Raw genomic sequence first — 6,184 nt, 5'->3', positions numbered from 1 at the left:
TCTACCTTCCCGGCTGTCACCTGTCAAGCCGGCAGCCGGGATAGGGGTGCAACACAATAGTCAGAGAAAAAGTGAACTTATGGAAGGGGAGAATGTAACATTCAGGCTTCCAAAGAATCCTTAGTCTGCCGGGCTCTACCGACGGACATGGAAGGGAGACCAAGGGAGGTCTGGGGTTCACTCTGCAAAGAATAAAGGGTCTCTGCCGGCCGACACGTAAGTGCCGGCCGACACGTAGTGCCGGCCGGCAGAGAGCTGAGCCTGTCCTCCATCCTAACCTATACTAGGTACGGAAGTAGGACTACGGCTAAAAGAAAATAAAAGAAAAAGAGGTGGGGAAGGGATAATGGTCCTATAGACTTCGTTCTAGCAGAAGACACACTCAACTGTTAGAGTTGTCTATTAGGGAGGAAGAATGGCAATACTTGCTAACCTCCTCCCAACCAGAACAAAGTTAGGTGAAGTTATTTCGCTGGGCAACAGAGAAAACTCATTCTCCAGCCCAAGAAAAACAACACAGGACAGTCTGCTAGGCCACTAGAGGAAGGAGTCACCTCGTACAGAATCCTTCCAACATGGACTAGGGAAGCAAAGCTTCCTGTGTCCGCCCCTAACCTAGCAAAGGAGACTTTCTCTATGCTAGGAAAAAGCAGACCACAGACTAAAAACTCTGATGTTCTGCCCTAACCCAAAAAAACCAGTCACTCTGGTTATCAGGTCAGGACAGACATATCCTAGAATAGTTATACCTGAATTATTATACAGATAGAACCACTAGGATTAAGCCGAAGGATTACAGAGGGAGAGAGGGATTGAACTTAGCCTCGGGAGGAGAAAAAGAACAATCGGGGATGTGCGAAAGTATACTATTGTTCCTAGAATACTAGACTAGGTAAGATGAGAATCGATTACCTAAATCACCGAAACTCTCTCGTATACAATCTTGGAAAAAACATTCAACAATATCTTACATGTATAAAATATTTGCCTATAGCTTAAATAAAATAACACTCGGAAAAACTTATACCACGCATGAAAGTACTAGTGCCAGACGTCTAGGCTACGAGCCTCGACCCGTGTCGAATTCACAGAGCTAACACTGACCGAACAATATAAGCATTTCTAGAGTAGCTAAATAGCAAAATTATTAAAGCGTAACAAACCGGGAACGTCGCTCTAGCTAACTAACTGACCCATAAGAGCGAGCGACAGCATCCAGGATGCCTCCGGTAGGCAACAGGTCTTGTTTATGTTAAAATCACTTTTGATTAAATTCAAAACGACAAGAGCTTACATTTGTACATAGTAAAGATAATACCCAACTTTCCAGAGGCAGAAGAGGGCGGAGAAGTCATCAAAAAGTTCAATTAAATCCAAAATAACGAGAGAACACAAGGGAAAACACCGAGTAGTTGAGCTACACGAAAAGGAATAAAGAGGGCGCTACCACCTTCATCAGATACACACTGGAAACGGAATAGGAGAGATGCCTTATGAGCGGCTCTCTTTTCATTCTCGTTTCAGATTCTTGTCACTATTCCCCCTAGAAGCGTTAATAATGTTCGGGTGAAGATAGCTATGTGACGTGTCAATGATACGTCCTCTGATCTTATGCGATATACCTGTGAGATTATTTAGGGATATTCGCTCCAGGAGTTAGAATTCTGGATACCTTACGGTAAAATTCTCTGGGAATATCACTGTATTCAAATATACCCTAGAAAGCTACCATATAGGAACTTCCATCAGGACGACATGGCCTGAGCCCAAATATATATATATATATATATATACATATTTATATATATATAATTTATATGTATATATATATATATGTATATTTATATATATATATATATATATATACATACATATAAATATATATATATATATATATATATATGTATACATATATATATATATATATATATAAATATATATAGATATATATATATATATATATGTATATATGTATATATATGTATATATACAGTATATATAAATATATATTTATATATAAATATATATATATATATATATAATATATACTTATATATATATATATATATAGATATATATATATATATATATATATATCTATATATATATATATATATATATACATATATATTCTTACAAAGCTGGTCTAGTGTAAATAAAATACTGTAGTTTATTAATGATTCAATTTATGTTTCCTTTATGCATTGAAGAGACAAAAAGCTAACCAGTAAGATGAGTTCCTCTCGTGTAGATTTAAGTTTATTATGCAAATTTCCTAAGACTTTCGTCATTTATTTCATTGTATTCTTCATTCTAGTCAGTATATGTAAATTTAAGTTATTTTTAAGAATTAACTCTTTATTTCATGCATTTTTGTTACAAAGTCTTACACAAACTGTTTGAGAGTGTTATGCAGCCCATATGAGATATGAACAAGGCCTTATGTAATGTTTTTTTTTTTTATATTTCTATGAGGTATAGATTAATTTTTGTGAGAAAAGGCATAATTCTTTGGTCTGGCATGTGCTTCAGAAAATTCTCGAAAAGCTTAGTGATAAATCTTATCTTTTTTTATTTCTGGGACAAATGGTGGGCCGAGCTAGCTGATGGAGAGAGAGCCATCAAGCGTTGCATGGGTATGCGTTCGAGAGAGCAATACTTATTAAATCTGATACCTTAGCCCAGCCCCCAACATACCGGGTCTCGATTCTGGAAGCTTCAGGAAGTAGCTAAGTTTTATATATATATATATATATATATATATATATATATATATATATATATATATACATATATATATATATATATATATATAGCAACCCCAATCCCAGCCTTAAGTCATAATCATCTCCCCATCTCTCTTTTATACTCTGCTCAGTGTATTGATTTAGAAATGTTCAGTTAAATAACGAAGTTTTGGTGTAACAGGTTTTGTAAACAGGCCTGTAGTAAGGAGAAAGGTACTTGTATCTTGATCTTGTTATCTATTTCCATTAATTATCATACTCTAATACTGTTTTCCGATTTAATTACAACTAAAACAAGTGATTGTATAATTTTTGTAAGTATTATTTCTTAGGTCTTACTGTAAGGTTTATTCAGATTTGATATTATAAGTCAAGTGAGTACATAAGTTTCAGATTGTAACCTTTTTGTATTAATCTAAGTTTTGTTTAGACCTAATATTTCTAGTGATTTATTTGTTTTATGTCAATTCTTTTCAAAATTTTGTAGTGTATATAAAATATATTTATTTTTTTAGAGTGTATTATTTCAATCATCAGTGCTTATTACAACCTCGCTTGTATCCTGTAAAGAATCATAGTAAGAGTTTGTTGAAAATAAGACTAAAAAATAATGACCCTGTTTTGTTTTGAATGTACTCAAGAGACCTTCGGATATTCTGTGTCTTATATATAGCTGTCTGGGAGTTATATAACTGTCTCAGAGTTTGGGTATTAATATTTCCAAGTATAACAAGTTTGGAATTCAAGAGGCTGATTAGCTTGCCAGCGTACTATATACAATATCATATTTTTGGTTCCCAGACCCCGAGCCATCGTATCTTGTAATATATTTCAGTTCCTAGACCCGGGAGCCATTATCGTATGATACATATGATGGGTTGCCAGACCCTTGGGATCGAGCGAGTTGGTTTTAAATATTGGTGATAACAGACCCGTGTTTTGAATAAAGGTTTTGAACAATAGTGTTGATACCATTTTTTGTGTTGTTAGGAAATTATTTTTGGAGAGTTATCATATATTGTTAAATTACAAGATGGCACAGTTTAAGGGGACCGTCCACTATATCCTCTATTTTTTTTTCTAAATATTCAAAATACACAATCTCTATATATGTTTTACACATATATAATCCCTTCATCCTATAAAAATTTCAAGTCATTTATTCAAAAACCTGATTTTTTTCACAAAATTTCAAAGAAATCTTTCTCCACTTATATGACACCAATCATATTTAAAATCATACCATCAAAACTTCTTTATAAATCTGTGTGACAGATTTTCTATTTTCCTTTTTTTTTAAAGATTTTTTCTAAATGTTCCTCGTCTAGATGTAAAATAATCATGAAAAAAAGATAGAAATAAAAATTCTGGTACACAGAATTAAGGTTTTTTTTTATTCTTTTTTTTCAATGATATAATTTTCTCTAAAATCAAACAATAAATAAGTGAGCAAAAAGTACTTAAGTGTCAATAAGTATGCTTCTTGGTTATGAACTCCCAAAGATTTGCTATTTTTTTTCTCTTTTTTTAAAGATACCATTATTATGATAACCTTACTTTATACTTTTTATTGTTTATTCCTACATGAAGGCTCCCAAAACGAGGTACTCAAACCCTAAGTTTACTAATACACTTGGTGTAATGGTGTTAAGAGTTGCCAGCGGCCTCTCATTGTTGACAGAGTTTTAGTTAGAATATTCCAGCTTTGTACTCTTTTTCATGTTTTCCCTCTCTTTTTGGCTCTTTATTGTTGCTCTCTGCTTACTTTTTGTTCTTTCTTTGACCTTAGGTAACATTGGCCTTGAAATGAAATTTACAAGGATGTTATGAAAACACAATGTACATACAAACTCCAAGTAAAAAAACTTACATGCAACATAACTTCTATACGACTTTGGAAATTCTGGCAGTTCTCTCGTAGTTCCTAGTTTACGTTCGCCTACCCTCTACAAATGCCTACCATCGCTGCCAGACGTACAACATTTCGAAATATAAGTGGAAAAATTGCTATATAGATTCAAAAAGAAACACGCAAGGAAGATTCTGTCAAACTCAGTCATACAGACGACGCAGTAGGGATGACGTCATCTTTTAAAGACCGCTATATGTTCATTATTTGTAAAAATAATTGGTTGAAACCTATGGAGTGCATTCAAAATATGTTTCTGCATACACATAAACAATAAAATGATTTTCAGTTTTTTTAAGTTTTTATATCAAACACCAAAACGGATGGTCCCCTCAATATCCAAGACTTTTCGAATGTCCCAAATGATCAGGAATTGTCAGAAGCTAATGTAACTAAAGGTCGGTGGCTCTTTATCTTAATGGCATGTGGTGGCCATGCAACGAGTGTGATGATTAAAGCCCAAATTAACTGTCCAGTCTTAGAAGAGTTGATAAACTTGGGAAAGTTGACAGGAAAAAATATTGTGGCAGCTCATGAACTGTTGGAGGTAGCTGAGGAAGAATTTTTAGCAAAGCAAGAACCAGTTGACTTACAAACTGAAGGCATGAAAGCAGATAGAGATGTTGACGCTCCGATTCGAAGAATTGCAGTGGCGGATAATTTGATCAAGTTGAAGATGATGGCAGAAGAAAAAGAAGAAGCAAGACGTGCGAAGGGACTGGAAGCAAAACAGGAAGAAAGAAAGGCAAAACGAGAAGGAAAAGAATGAGAAGAAGCCAGAGAAGTTGCATGACATGTGAGGATAATGGAAGAAAAGGAGAAGGAGGAGGAAAGAGAGATTTCAAGACATTTGTTGGCGGTGTTGAATGCTGGTGCACAGTCGGCAACGCAGACAGAAGGTAACCCTGCTAAGCACGATCCAGTGTTTAATGTGACGGAGGACCAGAGGTTAATTCCAAGGTTCACAGAAGAGGCTCCAGATAAGTTCTTTGATCATTTCGAAACGGTCCCATCGACGATGAAATGTCCAGAAGATAAATAAACTTTTATTGCATAGTGTATTGATTGGTAAGGGCCGCAGTGCTTATTTATCATTGTATTAGGACCAGAGATAGGAGTTTCAAGAAGTAAAGAGGAGTGTATCAGATGACCCCTGACTATTATAATGAAAGGTTCAGAAGTTGAGGAAGGACGAAAAAAATAACTTTCCTGAGCCGCTACAGTGTGGATATGTTTTGCGCGGGTCTTCATTCAACACTCGCCCTGAGTCGTGATTTAGATTTTTGTTTCTCGCTTAAAATATCATTGAAAAGATATCAGTTACACTTATTGACAAAACTAAGAGATAGATAATCAGTACATTATGTCTGTCCCTAACTATTCCTGCCTCATATGTGAAAACAGAGATGGAGACCGGAAAAAAATGGATAGGATGTGAATGCAATAGATTCTACCATAAGAAATGTGTGTATCTACTGACAGGCATCACTGATAATGAACGGAAGAACCTAGATTGGTTATGCCCACA

Source organism: Palaemon carinicauda, chromosome 1 (assembly GCF_036898095.1).
Source record: "Palaemon carinicauda isolate YSFRI2023 chromosome 1, ASM3689809v2, whole genome shotgun sequence".
Lineage (NCBI taxonomy): Eukaryota > Metazoa > Arthropoda > Malacostraca > Decapoda > Palaemonidae > Palaemon > Palaemon carinicauda.
The sequence above is the reverse complement of the archived record's forward strand: the minus strand, read 5'-3'. Positions refer to the sequence as shown.